General features: G+C 34.1%; 1 long non-coding RNA gene across 1 annotated transcript; it reads left to right on the top strand.

Annotated features, from left to right (window-relative positions):
* Positions 1-14,274: 14,274 nt before the first annotated feature.
* LOC141662049 (uncharacterized) lies at positions 14,275-16,488 on the top strand. The gene is made up of 3 exons (XR_012550231.1): positions 14,275-14,409; positions 15,369-15,442; positions 16,262-16,488. It is a non-coding gene; the product is annotated as an uncharacterized LOC141662049 (long non-coding RNA).
* Positions 16,489-17,788: the final 1,300 nt, after the last annotated feature.

Raw genomic sequence — 17,788 nt, 5'->3', positions numbered from 1 at the left:
CAACCAACATCCAGCGAATGATCTTATGCAGCCTCCGGGCCTCAGCATCAGCATCACTAGTGGATGGTCCCTCATCCAATCTCTTCCTGGTAACCTGCTCCACCATCTTCACTCGAACTCACCACTCATCATCCATAACAAAAGCACTCTGCCTAGACTCTCTGGCTAGTCTATCCACCAAAGCTCCTAACTCAGGAATGCGGGAGTACACAAAGTCTCGGTCCTGGGCTAACTTGCCACCAACACTGACTGGAACAGTCTTAGGCATGTCCGACTCTGGCTCAGGGGCAGGGGTCTCTGAATCAGGCCTCAAGGGTGAAATCTGCATAGGGATCTCACTACTCTCAGAAGGGTCCTCCTCTGGGTCTGAACTAACATATACAGGCTCCTCTGGAGAGGGTGGAATAGGGTCCACGGGGTTACCAGTCAAGCTAATCTCAGAGTCTGAATCACTACCACTACTAGGATCCTGAGAGAAAACATAAAACAGCAACCAAGAAACAACGTTAGGGTCAAATAAAGCTTCCAGCTAACTCACACCCTAACTCTAGTTTCTGCTTTACCAATCAAACACTTTCCTTAGACTATACCTAATAGTCTAACTCAACTCTTCATGAGTCGAACTCTCTCGCGATATAGATATATTCCCAAAATACCCCTTTTTAAAACCTAACTTGTCTCAGGGACTAGATCCTGTAGCTCTGATACCAACTTGTGACGCCCTCAATCTCGGGGTTAGGAAATGAGGACTCACACACCTCTAATCTACTAATTAAATATGCATAAACCCCGATTAACTACTAACAGGATCAACATGATAAAGTATGAGACAAGATTACAACTACCAATCACAGAATATAACTTACAAACCCAAAATATTATTAAATAATCCATATCGATTCCGGCTGGGAACCGACAGATAACCCATTGTATCTTTATACACCTCTTTCTAGACGCGAGCTCACTCACAACAACCACTACCTGCTCTGGCAACCGGAAGCCCTCAACACGGTAGGGACCACCAGGTACGCTCTTACGAGCAGTGCGCCTAAGCCTGGCCATCTTCTTGCTTAACTGCCATGGTTAGATTAAGACAAAACAAATGATTATAAAACTCAGCAAGTAACTATATAGCAGTTCTACAATATCAGTTCTCAATATACTTTGAACAAACTAGGGCATTCTACTTTAGCTAATCTAGGTGGCAGATTTCCATATATTGATTTTTGTTTTCTTTGGGATAAGGAAAGGGTATCCGAAGAATAGTTGGGCTTTCAAGAAACAAAGCTCGAAACAGGATGAAAGCCGACATTCATCACAAATCATTATAGGATCAAAATAGATCTTTCGATAGAGGAAAGCAACAGTATTTCAAGATATAGAATCATTCATATGATCAATAATTTCAGGAATCAGGGTTCTGAGCTTTAAGCTCCACAATAACATAATCAACTCTTTTCAAAACAGTATAAACCATTTTCATTTCCAAAAATCAATTTATTGAACAAAAGTTTCAGTTCCCTTTTTAAAATAATCATTTAGAACCCTTGATTGGATCACTTATCTTTCCATTTCATTATATACGGGTGATCAGCCCGTATCAACCTCCATTCCGGTCTTTAAGGTACCATTCGGCATAATTTCAGCCTTAAATTGGACTAGTCCCACTAGCCTCTTACCATGACTGGACTAGTCCCACTAGCCTCTTACGTCTCAATCCAATCCATAAGGAATTCATTTGGAAAACCTTGAGTTGGAAAACAATAGGTTTTCTAAAATTCATTTTATCATTACCAAGCCTTTGAAATCATTCGGACTCTTTCAAGTCGAAACTCATTCTTAATTCAGATTTTAAAGAAACAAAGTTCAGGGAGTGAATCAAAGATACGCAAGGAACAATTCTCAAGAATTCTTTATCGAGGATAACAAGGCACCAAATTAGAAGGATAAACATTGATTTAGGGATCAATAGGGTGATCAAGAGAAACAGAATATCATTAAACAAGGTTAACCAAGATAATCAATAGGTTCAATATGATTCATGGCATTATAGGTAACTTGAACAGAAAGGTTAGGTTATCAATGAGTGAAATCAATAGGCTTATCAATAACAGGTTATCAAGAACAAAGGGTACTTCAAATCAATATCAGGGTTTCATAAAGCAAAGGTTTTATACTTTAACAGTTCAATACTCTACATGGTATGAACAACATTTCCTTTACAATCATTTATACAAGTAATCAGAGTTACTTGCCTGAAATTGCTTTCCTGAGGGTTGAACTACTGCCACCTAGTATACTTTTCCCTTTCCTAGCCCGAATGCCCTCACGCTCCGAATCTACAATAAAAACCAAAATCTTAATGAGATTCCCAACTCTCGTTCCCGGAACGATCACTCTATAAGATAACTCGATTATATCTTTGACTCGAACTATAAGAGTATAGCTTATACAAATAAGCACACAGCACATAGCACATAGCACAATCCTTTCTTGTAGTTTTTATATCCTTATACACCTAGCAATCAAAGCGTACTCGCTTGACCTAGGCTATTTCTCAAATCACACTAACGCGACTCTTTTACGAGTACTAGACCCTATTTACAACCAAACATTTACGTGCATACTATCACTTATATCAATCGACTTAATTCCCTTTTCTTTTATTCCTTAATTCGAACCAAAACAACAATCCAATCAAGCAAAATCAAAGATTTTCACATATAAACACTCAATCATTCTTTCAATTACCAAAATCAAGTTTTGACCTTTATTTCTTATGGCCTATTCGGCCTTATTGCAAATACCCACCATAAAATCAATCAAATACTCACTTTAATTCACATAAACACGTATCTCACTCAACAACCTTTAAAGAACCACTCTCCTTTCTTTTAATCATAAAAATCCGAACCATAATCATACATATACAATCAAATTTCTCAAAAATCACACCATACAACCTTAGTTCTAGCATGATCCAACATTTAAACTAGCACCATTTTCTTTATTAACAAATTTCGAACATAAACACCACTCAATCATGGTCATGCAATCAAGTTCTCATTAGTCACTAAGATTTTTAGCAAAAATCGACTCAATTTTACTTTTTAAGCCTAAGACCCATTCGGGTTTATCAAGAAAACACACATGCAAAGATCAATCTTGACATGCAAAGTCTTATATCACATTTTCAACTTGTTTTAAGCCTTAACTTAGTCATTACTCTCATTTTTTTATCAAGATATCCGAAGCACAAAGCCAAACATCACCTAATGACTCAACTTTAATCAAATTATTCAATCAACATGCATGCATTCACTTAATCACAAATCAATCTCTTCTAAACCCATTTTATATTCGGCAAAGATTCAAAATTCACAATCCTAGAACCAAACAATGACATGCATCACTAACTCCTCTTTTAAATCAACATGCAACTCTATTTCTTACTAATTAAACTTAGTTTACACCAAGATCAAGTCACAAAATTCAATTCCCTTTTTTATTAGCATAAAAGCCGAACCAAAACCTCAACATGCAATCTTCAAATTCGATTTCTTAAGCATCCAATCAAGTACACAAGTCCACATACTATTAAAACAATCATAGCAATCCTTTTATCACTTAAATTTCAAAAGAAATCCAAAGCCCTATTTGAATTTTTCAAGAATCCAAGACTTGCAAAGGCTACATACAAGCTTTAAAGTGCATATAGCTCAAAAATCACATTATTTACTCAAAATCCTACCGGCTCTCCTTGGATCATGGCCGGTTGGTGGTCGAACTTAAGAGTGCCCATAACGGGTCTCCTCTTGAGTTTTAAACCATAAAATCACTTGAATCTACTCTTATGATCATATATCAAGGAATTATATTTCCTTGAACATAACCATAGTGATGGAACCTTAAACACTTATACAAACACTTACATGCAAGTGAAATCTAAGAAGTATACCGAAAATGGAAGCTATAGATGGTTATATCTTTGAATTTTGATGAGTATTTGTTATTGCATGCAAGAGAGAGAAAAGAGATGGGGAGAGAGCCGAGAGAGAGAGTGTCCGAGAGAGAGAGAGGGAGAAAGAAAGAGAGGGAGAGATGCTCACGGAAAAGAAGAAAAGAAGGGGGGGGGGGAAGAAGTGAGCTTGTATTTATAATAAGGGCAAGGGTAGTTTAGTAATTTACTAATCCCTTTTCTTGCTTGATTTACTCTCTCTTTTTACTCCAATGAAATAGAAATTGAATGTTAAATATGTCTCTCTCAGAAAGTTGAAAATTATCGCAAATAACAATTTTAAGACGTAGATCTCGAAATTAGCTTTCCAACCATTACTCATAATAAGAATTTGAGCGAGCGGTTGATTTTATCTGAATTTCGCAAACTCGCTTTAATAAATACCTTTTCCATATAAAATCGATTTAAAAATGCAAAGATCAACAATTAAATTCACTTATCATTTTTAAAAAGTCTCTAAGACCTCTACGAAGATAACAGAACAAATCCCATGTTTTTATCCATCTCAGATGATTTTATAAAAATGCACGAAGGTTAATTAAACCTTTACTTAAATCACATAATTCCTTTAAAATTCACAAAAATTGACACAGAACATATAATCATGCACACAGTCAAGCAATCACATGCATATAGTCACATAACGACTCAGGTCTGATCATAGAATATATCCCTCTTTAATCTTTATCCTCTTTTACGCGTACCGGGTCACGTTCAGCCTGACGGCCCGACGCTCAGCGTTTCGATTACGCTTCTCATTATCTTTGCCAATCAACACGTCTCTTAAGACGAAATACTTTATTCATTCACTTCTCATATAATTCACATTTTATATTATTTAATTTTTATACTAGGACGGGTTCCGTTCTACCTGACGGCCCGAAACCACAGCTCGACTTCTAAGCTGATTCTTTAAATTGGAACGTTTTTATCCACGCTCCTTAACTCTAGTATACAGATAAGACAAATAATCACCGCTTAATCACATGATCTCATCACATAACACATACTTTACTTTCTTAATTACGACGCAAAATTCTCGGTCGTTACACTTGGCAATCAGCAAGGTACGTAGGCATCTTGTTAAGGCAGATTGAGTCACGAAACACAAGAGCAGTCAAATCGAGCCTTGAAGCTCACATTCCTTAGTAATAAATACAGCAATTATATATATTAGTTTTTAATCCATAACAAGTGATTATGATGCTAAATCTATTCTGATTACGTATATGCCTCAACATTCTGCTGAAGATAGAATAGTATGGTCCAAGTCGTCTGATGGTTTATATAAATGAAGAATGAATACAAAGAACGGTACAATCAGTTTAATAATAACTTGAGATGCACTAAGTCGAGGGGGTGAAGCAGATTATGAAGACCATTTTACCACATAAAAATAAAATATTTATTGAAGGTTTTATCGTGATAATGTTTTTGTGCGAACTAGATTTAAGAAAAAATGTGTGGAAATTCCTATTACGTGTCTGATCAGCAATGCGAATAGTGAGCATCTGTTACACTCATTCTTTTAGTGTCCATTTGCAGGTAGTTTCCGGAATGCTGGTAATCTAGTGTATGACATGAAGAAAGTGTTACCAGCCTCAGTAATTACAATGGAGATCGGTTTTAATATGTTATTAGAGTGGAAAACTGCTAGACAGAAGGTACATCATATTAGCATCAGTGATGCTAGTGAAGTCACAACGATTAAAAAATGGAAACCTCCTAACTTAGGGACAATCAAGCTCAATGTTGATGTGTCATTCTTTCCAGGGGCTGATACTTTCTCAGTTGGGATGGTTACTATGACGCCCTCCTAATCCGGGGCCTATATCAGAGAGTCAGAACCAAAAAATAAAATAACTATCAATACGATGTATCCGACCTTCTACCTCATCAAACCACTTAGTCTCGTTGTCTTCCAATGTCTCTAGGCTCGCTAAAACCCAAATTCGAAAACAACTAGGCGACAAAAACTAGCGTCTCGATTAGTCGACAGTGTAGCCTTAATAGTTTCTTAAGTAGCATAATCCTCCATCGTCTGGATCTTTCTTTTCAACTCTGAATATATTTGCATCATTCCCATATACTTGTGCTGACTCTAAGCATAAGTTCAAAGTTTAGCTTAATAGGTTGAATCAGTTCAACGGTTCAGTAGATACCTTCACATATTTACTGGTCTCGTTGACTTCGAATACAGAACCAACTGCTTTACCTCAAAAAGTTTGTAGAGTGTTCAAACTTAGGTTCATATTATAGTTCACAAGATTGGACGATTCGGTTAATCTTTGATGGACGGTGGACTCAACATTCCGAACACATAATAATACCATCGCTCGCAATAATTAAAAACTGAATAAGGCGACCTTAATAGTAATGCAATCTTATCTTCATAATCAAGACTATATATCGTCTCAACTTAAACCCGATGTGAGTTTAGACTTATACCCTATCTTAGATACTAACTTAAGACTCACCTAACCTAAGCTTGTTTCATTGATCAAAACCTGTATTTCTGATACCAACCTGAATTAACACATATACAATACAAACCAAGAGCATGACTCTCTTAAGGTCATTTCCATGATCAATTCCCCTTTTGGATGAACCCTAATTCGTGGGTTTCATCAAAAATAGGAATCCCACATCCTCCAAAACCTTCATCCAACTTTACTCCTTCTCACCAAACACTATCACATAAATGGTCTTCAGCAACATCCAAAATAATGTTGAAAATGCTAAAAAAGATGTTGACATAAAGCGTAAGGAAACACTTTGGTCAATTTTGAAGGTGTTGGAAATTTGCATGCGGCCTTTGATGTTATGCCAGCACATTTTATAAAACTATACTAACACCCGAAATTTGTTGTCTTAGATATATATGACAACATTATTCTTTCAACACCAACACCTGAACCGGCGTTGGCTTTAAATTGATGGTAACACCCTGTAGTTAATAACAACGCAATGTTGATGTTGCCTTAATACTTATGGCAATACCTTTCTCGGTCTATAGCAACACCAGTTTATTAACATTTCTTTTCTTCGCCAACACTTATCTTGCTATAGTAACATCAGTTAATTTATTTTTTCCAACACCATATCAGGCTAAGGCAACATTTTTAGTGATAAATTTTAAACAACTTGTTACCTAAATTTAACATCCCAATATTAATCAGATTCAACCAAAACAACACACAAACCATCAATAATCATCCAGACAGTATACATACCATCAGATGCAAGTCAATTAAGTTAAAGAACTACTTAGAATAAAGATGTTTCAAGTCGTAAAAACACGAAATAATATTTCATGCCAATACCAATTCCAATATTCCGACTTGATTCTATTTAAATAAAACTACATGCTTCAGTTAATTCTACGACCACACATAAACATATTTTAAAAGTACCATATGTGGTTCTAATATCTCAAAAGATTTCTTTATAACTATGATATGCAGGATCAAGGACTGAAATTGCTTGCTCCACTTGCATCACTTGGTGGCTGCTTGCTCAGCTCTTCAATATCAATCTGCAGCTCCGGATTCTTTTCCGCCAACTTGGACATCATCACCTTGATACTGTCTCGAAGCTATCGGACCTCTCGAATATTCTGATCCATTTTCTCTTCCATCTCCTGCTTAACTTCATCCCTGATCTTTTCAGTCAATCTTGACAAGTACTGATCTGAGATAGCTGACGCACGTGTTGTGGAATTACCCTTTGGCTCCTTCTTTAGAATAAGTCTCCCTACTAAATAAGAGCGGTTGTGTTCCTTACCACCACGAACAAATTCATTAGCAGCATCAATATTGCGATCCTTGAGAATTTTCTTAACATCATCCTGCAATAAGAAAAGGTAAAATACTAATATATAAAAATTATAACAAATATATCTAATTACTGAAAGATAACTTACAATCATATTTTCAATCACATCGACAGGTAACTTATATTGGGTTAATTATCAAGTAGGTCACTTACTGCGTCCAAATGTATCAAGTGAGTCACTAGTTATAAAACAGACTCGAATAAGTCACTCATTTGAAAATTTGTATAAAAATATCACTTTATTGTTAGTCAAAATTCTTAAAAGTATTATATATTAAGTTTCACACAGTTTTTATGAATGATATTACATCCAAATGAAAGATTCCGAGTTCTAATATTTTAGATAATATTTTTAGATTTTTAAAAATTTATCTACTATTTTTTTATTTAAATCAAATAAAACAATCAAAAAATTAAAAATATACTTGATACAATTTTAAAAATCTAGCAATATTATCTAAAATAATAGAAATCGGAACCTTTCATTTGGATGTAATATCATTCATAAAAAATGTGTGAAACTCAATATATAATACTTTTAAGAATTTCGACGAACGATACAGTAATATTTTTTATACAAATTTTTAAATGAGTGACTCATTTGAGTTAGTTTTGTAATCAGTGACTCACTTGATACATTTAGACGCAGTAAGTAATCTATTTGATAATTAACCCAACTTATATTCTCGTTTGGCATCTCTTTTGCATGATTTAACGTAAACATCAGCATCCAATATTGGTACCACTGGTTCATCAAGTTTAGCAAGGAGCCCCCTCTCAATTGCGTTGTATATATGAGAAAGAATTTGATGTAAAAATGGCGGAAATTTTAATAAACTGCGGAAATAACTAACTTCTGCGAAGGTAGCCTAGTAGTGAAACAAATATTTTGACTTACCATTTTATGGAAGACTTGGGCGAAACTTTTAGGCCCAACAATATATGTTTTTGTTATCTTATTTCGGGCCTCTGCATTTTTTCTGTCCCTTTCTTACATATGACACAATAACAAATTTAATCAGATGATTTGATTATTTTTACGAAAAATCTAAGAAAAGATCAGAAATGTGAAGATAGAGATTGGATGAATAGATTTGTTACCTGGACTTTTTCATCACCCCAATAATTTAAAAGTATCTTGAAATCTTTCAAAGGAACTTCCCTAGGCCTGTTTTGCAGCCTTAACTCATCAGTATCATACTTACTGTAATGATCTTTCTTGATGGAAGCTTTATACCCCCTAAACTGATCACGCATTATTGTCATTACATATTGATACCCCTCTTCAGAAATGGTGTACTTGTCCTAAACACGAAATAAATCAAGTATATTTCAAATAGCAATCAACATGAAAATAATTGATTTAATATTTTAAAAAACATAACCCCTAATTAAAAGTTACTCCTAAAACAATATTTCTTATCAATGTCGGATAAGATTCTATATTCTTGATTCATGTGCATATAATTTCTAGCTTGACACTCTTTTGACTGTTCATCTTAATCTTAACATTTCACACAAACAAAACACACAGATAATATCTATACCGATCATTTTATGAATTTCCGATTTTTATTTTCAACCTTCTTAGTTATTTAATAGATACAAATTATTTTGTTGGCTTCAAATATTGACAGATCTAACCTAAACTAGCTAAATCTACCTCATGTAAATCTACACGCAAATTAACTTATCATAATCATCGAAAAAGTTCACAGTAATCGAAATTATTATTAGCATAAGATCTACGTTAACAGATCCATTCTAATCAACACATATACAACCTCGGTTACTGTTGGTTGATGAATATCAACTTAGATAGCAAGATACATCAACATTATGCAAGATCGTCATAAAAACTTGTAAAATACCATTGACTATCATATATGATCTTACATAATTAGCAGTTCCTGGCTGTGATCATCAGATCCTGATTGTGTAACATCATATACTCCAATAGTTACTAGCTACAACTAAATATGTATACCAATATACAAATACACATCTGCAACCTTTATTTATAGCCTTTATTGATAAGCGAAATCCTACTAAATTTGTTTCACCTTATTTTGGTTTTATCACAATAATCCTATTTATGATATAATTATATTTTATTTTTATTTCTAACAAAGTAATAAAATTATTACAATCGTAATATAATTACAATTCATATTTTAATTTCACCTCTGTAATTCTTTTTCTCAATATAGTACATTTTAATTTCATAACCTAAATATACATAAACTATGTGACATTTTAATAATTTTTGAGAAAAGTGGGTCATATCTATAAAGTGACCCATTAATTTGGGAAATAATGCATAAATTCTCTAAAAATTATCCAATGTTAAAACCCTGTATCCGCCACTGCTAACTAATCTCAAATATCGGCAAGTATAATAAACACACGATATAATAATTTACCTTGACATATTGCCATAAGATGTCTTATCAGGAACTTCAGTCCAGCTACGACATGTTAGAGAGGATCAAACTCCCTTACCGTTGTTCCCAAAAATTACTGAACTCAGATATCAAGCGATCATCAGCTGATATTGGTTGGCCCAGCTTTGACAATATGATCTCTCTCTTCACAACTCGTGTATGGACATGATTCAGTTTTGACTTCCCTCGGGTCTTCCTAATTTTTTTTGCAGGTGCATCTACTAAAAATTAAGTAAATTGTAAACACACAATTAATTATCATGTGGTATATACGAAATTTGAAGTACTTCTTATATTTCGAAATAGAGAATATTATCATGAGATTGTTGAGACTGAAAAATATCATGAAGGGACTCTATTTGACCCTCCATTTCATTCTCCTTTTCACGCTCACGTAACTCTAAGTACCTCTTCATTGTACCCGGACCGTGATTTTTGAGTTGCTTCAACTTCTCCACAATAGGAACTTCTGAAGCATCATTCTCTTGAAAAAGAAATTGGTTACTAAGTTCAATTTTTTATTTTACAAAAAAGGTAAATAAATTCACTTGCCAAACAGTTTACCTTAGCCTCCACTTTGTTCACCTGCTTGACACATGGAAGTGACATTTTAGATGTCCGAGAACGAGTTTCTGGGCCATCAGTCCCAACCACGACCTTGTTAGTTTTCTTACCCTAAAAAAATAAATGTTAATAGTATATTCATAATTATACATGCTAACATGTTGACAATAAACATCATTTAATTCTGAATTCAATGCACATGTGTAATTAGACTTTATTTTATTATAATTATACCTTTGGCTTAACAATATGGCCTTCCCCATTACTTTCTTGGTCCAAATCCTTTTATGGGCAGCAATATTCGCTTTCATCTTCATCACTCTGTATCTTGGGCCTCATATTTTTCTTTTTGATCATTTTTAGTCCATCGGGTTATCCCAAGTTCTTTTATTTTCTTCTTATTCTCCTCAACATTTTTATTTCTTCGCATTCATAAGCATTTAATCCACTATGTTCAGTCTATTGAACTTCACCAGTTCCTTCCCCCAAATTATTATTTATATCAGGAATTTGAAATCTTTTCATATATTCTACCATTCCCATCAGTTCAGATTCAGATTTCTTCTCTGTCACAACTGCTTTTGAAACTTTGTATGTAGATTGTGTTTTCTTCCGTGACTTGTTCATCTTCTAGGTCTCCTCTTCATTGATATCCTTTAATGTCACAAACTGAAGCTTTTTAGGATTGTCCACTTTTGGTTTAACAGGGCTTCTTTTTGGCCTTACAATGACATGAGGTTGCATTCGACACATTGTCGGTACATTGTTATCAACATCGCAGTCGATAAACAAGTCTAGTTTAGAAACCTCACTTCTTACAGTATATTCATTTAAAAAAGCGTCATCAGTAAAAAATTCCCAACCATCACTATTTTCCTCTTTTCGCACATATATTCCTCCAATTTTTTTATAGCCAAGTTGGTTGACCCACTCCATCAGTTCCGAATATGAGAAGACATCAAGCTCGAAATCCTTCACTGTATTTACTAACCCACCAAGATAATTATTTTTGTGGAACTCACCCTTGTGATGCAAATGAAAGGCCATAAAGTCACCTCCATCCTGCAATTATAAATTCCAAAAATGATTAGTTTGTCGCACATACTAAAATTGTAATCTAATTTACTCAAAAAAATAGGGAGCAAGAAACATAAACAAAATATTAAAATAAGGAGTAAGAAAATTAAATTACAATGAGCAAAATTTCACCTCCCATCCTAAAATTATAATATCATATTATAACTCATAATCTACTTTAATTGAAAAAAAAGTCAAACATAAATTATTAAAACAATGAGCAAGAAAATTAAACAAAATAACAATGACCAATTGGAATTAAGAACAATTCTTAAATTATACAAAACTAAAGATCATCAATTGCAAAAACAGGGAAACAATCCATTTAAATCCAAGCACAATCCTTAAAATAAACAATTCAGGTAAAACCCTAAATTTTACAAGCTAATATATGTTAATTTTTCACTTCTGGAATTCTCCAATCGGAATTTATTTTGTTGGGACATCATCCCTAAACCATCTTGCTTCATCATCTTGGTTTTCAATAATTGGAAAGCTCCTATCATGTGCAAACTGCCCATTTATGTCATCTTTATTTCTCTACTCTCGTTGTGTGAATCATCGAACTCTGTTGACAACTTCTTAATAGGATAATGAATATGATTTTCAACTGTGTCTTGAATGTAAAACACTTGATGGACTTGTGTTGACATGACAAAAGGGTCATTTTTTTAACAACCCTGTTAAAGTTTACCTGAGTAAAACCTAAAGAAAACTTCTCATCAGCACACCAGGTACACCTAAAAACCATATCAAAACAGCCCCAGTAGTCAACCTCAATTATTTTTTCAATCGAACCATAATATGTAACCTCCCCGGTTGTTGGTTTTTGGTCCTTTACACCAGCGAAACTGGTGTTTAATGATGTTAGATAAACACCGCTATTTTGTGTTATGCACTTATTATATCTACTTTTCGTATGGAGCCTATACCCATTTACTACATAACCTCTGAACCGTTTAGCTAATCGTTTAGGACCTCTCGCCAAGGACGTAATTTCCCTCAAAATATTCTATTTTTTTTCCAATTTCATTACTCGCAGACTTCATCTGTGTGTATTCTTGCTCTTTGTACTTGTTCGACTTTGCATTTTTGTCAAATAATGAACGATGTTTCCTATAATATAGAAATATACAGTATGTTAACTTATTTAAATGAAGTTAGTAATAATTACTTAAATTAACAAAATTGAACTAGGATTCTAGGACTTACTTTATTAGTGCCTCTACTTCCTTGTCATCATAGCTAATCAATATATATCGATGAACTGCAGTCTATATATCATAATGCAATTGATAAGCTTTCCCTTTCTGGTTCCTCCTTGAAAGAATTGGATATCTACTGGTTTCATGATTTCTGATGACAAACTCATTCAGTGAACTGATTTCGTCATTGCCTAGAAACTTGCACAAAATCTTACACATTCATCTGCCAAGTATCCTTCCGCTATTGAGCCTTTTGGCTGACTCTTATTACGAACATATCGCTTTAATTTACCTAGGTACCTCTCAATTGAGTACATCCATCTCTGGTGAACTGGACCACCAAGTTCAATTTTATTACATAAATGAACTGGTAAATGCACCATGATGTCGAAGAAGGCTGGTGGGAAATTAATTTCAAGTCGACAATAATATTTTGATAATTATCTTCTGCAGCTTCTTTACATCATCCACCTCAGTTACCTTGGAACATATATATAACGATCTGTTGTATTATTAAAATATGAATATTAAATAAATAAAATATGTTATGATTCTTCCATCTATGGGTTGTGTTAAATATTGATTATGTGTGACTCAGTTGTGTTCAGAATTATCCTATTAATTGTTGAGTCGTATTATTTTGTTTCTGCTCTAAAAAGGGATCTTATTCAAGATTTATTTTCATAAATATTGATATCATCTTTAAAATTATTTTCATGGCTTCATAATTTAATAATTATTTATAGAGATTTAGAAAATTTAGAAAATAATATTTCATCAATTATTTAGCCCTAAATGATTTTCTGATTTTATTTAATTCCGGGTCCAATGTTAAATTCACAAATGATTTAAAAAAATTAGAAATTTATTTTTTATTAGTTTTCAATTATTTCAGGAATTTTAAAATTATTTCAGTAATTTTTTGGGTTACTTTCACCCGCAAATTGGTTTGTTAAAATGTAAAACGCGGAACGAAACCAGGCTACCGGGGTAAAACACGCGTCCAGTTTTTATCAGAAACCACAGATACGTGTCATGTGTGTCCTGCTTTTGCAGCTACGTGGAATGCTTTGGTTAGAAAGAAAAAAATATAAAAACAGAACATTAATATACATACAGACATAGTCCCTCACCCTCATCTCTCTAGATTTCTCTCCTCTCGAGACTCTCTGTATTCACTCGATTTCTCCCTGTTAATCTCTCACTCTCTCCCTCAATCCCTCCCGTTCTTCCTTCCTTCCTCATCTTTCTTATTACCTTGTTCCAGGTAATTGTTGCCCTGTATTTTTCTGTTGTGCCGCCTGTGTTTTTCTCTTTCCCGGTTGCCGCCGGTTTCCTTTCCGGCGAGGTGACCGGGTGTGCGTGTTGTGTGCATTGTGTGTGTGTTGTGTTGTGTCTGTTGTGTTGGTTGTGGTTCTGTGTTGCGGTTCGAATTCCTGTTTAATTTTGGTAAAAAGAAAAATTCGAATAAAGTCTTCTTGATTCGCTAATTTTTAATTTTTGGATTATTCCAAAATTTTATCGGTGAAATTTGCCTTGGAAACCTGAAGTAAAACGGGTACAACCGAATTTTTCCACCGTAAGCAATGAATTTCGATAAGTTGACCGTGATGTGATAACCGACAAATTATAAAATATTATTTCATAAAATTATTTCCGTAATTTAAATTGGTCGTCTCGGTAAATTATATAAAGTTGTCGACGGACTAGTTTATGTGAATTGTGTTGATAATGGTTAATTTGTGTCGATATGATATCGACTGATAGTCCGATAAATAGAGGAAATGCTGCTCGATTTTCAAGAAATTATTTAATTTCGAAAATACGGGAATGCATCCTGTAATTATCGGAAGTACAAATCGAGTATATAAATATATGTTTATAAAATATTTTACGAAAATTACTTTCGTATCATGATGGAATATTTTTTAAAAAGTGATTTGAAACCTGTCATGTGTAATAAATTTATAAGTGATGTCACTCGGTGAAATATTTTGCAAAAAGAGTCCTGTGAGTGTGACCATATTTTCTGTAACAACGGTTATACGTAATTTCCAAAAATAATTACTGAACCAAATTTCAAAGTACATGAGCCCTATCTGTTTTTACGTGTTGGTATAATACGTATAAGTACAAGTCGGGTTTTGATATTATAAGAGTAGAATTGATAGTGAGGATATGTCAAGCATAAATTATCGTCTAATTTAGGGTATTTCGATTCTGTAGGTTCCAGTCGAAAGACCCAAGCCCCGAAGTTGGGCTAAGGATAACCTAGCGTTCCGTAGTTAAAGCTCTACAAGGCAGGTACCTCTCACCATATCTTTTATGGTTCAATAAGCTATATGAATAAACTGTTGATTTGAATTTCGTACCGGAACAAAATGTTTTAAGTTACGTATCCCCCTGTTATTTAAAAAAGCTTATTTGACTTTCTAAATCATGCTTTAGGGGAAAAGTAACTTATTGAAATACCTATCTCAAAATTGTGGTTGACATTGGAAAATGTTTGGAAATGTGATGTTAAATTTTGTGATGAAAATTGTTTTAAAGAGATAGGTATAACTAAATTTGAAAACAGGATAAAAGGAATCAGATATTGGAGTTGCGTAAGAGACCCATTATTCGGTAACGGCCCAGCGTGGAAGCGTAATGGGCTAAGTCGGTTATGCACATTGTTTTAACCGATTAGTCCAGCGTGATAGAGACCTAGCTATTCTCTAAGTTCTGTAACACATATTCTGGATGGCCGCCTAGAGCTGTCAGTGTTGAAAGACTGATAAGCTATCTTCACATGTGAACGTCCAATATATCTGATTATTTTTGTGGTGGAACAAATGGTTTTGGTTTTGGTTCCTGTAATGGAATAAATGATTTGGAAAATGGAAATAGCATGCTAAACTTGAACTCTGGTATTTAAGTAGCGCATGATTTACGTTATGTTTTAGAGAGCATGCTAGTTTTGATGATATACAGTTTTTCTTGGTTTTAAGCATGAATGATTTTATTATTTCAGTTCCCATAACTGTTTAGCATAAATTTTAATATTCTGTTTATTCATATATTGGTATTGTTGAGCAATTGATAGCTCATACTTGCAAAATTCTGTATATATATTTCAGATGCCTAGAGATCGAGTGCCTGCTAGAAGATCTATTGCTAACCGTAGTCAGGGAAGAGTGTAAGCTCCTCCTCTATTTGGATCCAATGAGGTAGTTTGAGTTAGACCAGATGTTAGGTCTGTTGAGGTGCAATAAAAGTATATTTGTATCAGACTTATTTATATAATCAGTGGTGTAATAATTAAGTAACCTAGTTCATACTTAAACCTAAAAAATGTCTTGGTAAGGGGGTCGTGGTTATGTAATATTGTGAGTTTGATTATATTATATTTCTATTTTATTATTATTCATAATATCAACTCTTGACCCCGGAGTTGAGGTCGTCACAATATACCTCTAAAAAACTCAACAAGTCTTATTAACGAAGTCGCAACTTCAGGCTTCAATGCTTTTTTCACAGCAATTTGTAACAAGTATTGCATAATGATATGTGCATCATGACTCTTGTACTCGACAACTTTCTTATTTTGGACACATTTGATAATATTGGAAGTGAAACCGTGTGAGAATTTCACATTTTCCAAAGATGAACAAAATATGTCTTTTTCTTTATTTGTCATGCTGAAGTTTGTGGCCCTGATTTCAAGGTACTTCCCATCAGTAGAGGTGGTCGGATGCAGAATCTTCCTTATACCCAATTATTGCAAATCTAATCGAGCATTTACATGATCTTTTGTCTTACCACTAATATTTAATAAAGTAGCAATAATACTATCACATGCATTCTTTTCTATATGCATGAAGTCAAGATTATGTCGTATTGAATTTTCATTCCAATAAGGTAAGTCAAAAAATATTGGCTTCTTATTCTAAGGATTAACGTCACAACTGACTTTCCGTTTCACCTTCACCTTACCAAAAGTATTTTTGTAACCATCCAACAACCTATTGATCATCCTTCATGATAAAACTGCAGGGGCCTGCCCAACTTCAACCTGGCCATTAAATCCTTTTTTTATCCAATATCCACTTTTGATTGGAATCTAGGAATTTTCGATGGTTCATATAACACACCTTCCTACTATATTTCAAATAAATTGATGATGTCTCGTAATTGCATATAGGACAAGCCAGATAACATTGCGTAACCGGGAAAGTCGCTTATTATCCACAACACACTTGCCCTTAATACAAAATTCTAATTCGTCGTTGCATCAAAAGTTGTTACACCTACATCTCATAACTCTTTCAGCTCCTCCATCAAAGGCTACAAATAGACGTCGATACTATTTCCGGGATCAGCTGGACCTGGTATAAGTGCGGATATAATTAAATTCTCCGGTTTGATATTTAGCCTGAAAGGTAAATTGTAGTTCACCACAACAACTGACCATGTGCTATGACTGCCACTCATTCTACCAAATGGATTGAATCGATCAGAAGCTATACCTAATCTAACGTTTCGATTTTCTGATAAAAAAGTTGGATATTTGGCATCCATTGTATTCCAAGCTATACCCTCATCCGGATATCGTAACATTCCGTCCTTCTTTCAATCAACCGCATGGCAGGTCATTAATTTTGCAA

The sequence above is a fragment of the Apium graveolens genome, chromosome 5 (assembly GCF_009905375.1).
Source record: "Apium graveolens cultivar Ventura chromosome 5, ASM990537v1, whole genome shotgun sequence".
In the NCBI taxonomy this organism is placed as follows: domain Eukaryota; kingdom Viridiplantae; phylum Streptophyta; class Magnoliopsida; order Apiales; family Apiaceae; genus Apium; species Apium graveolens.
Note: the sequence above shows the minus strand (reverse complement) of the source record. Positions and strands in the feature narration are given on the sequence as shown.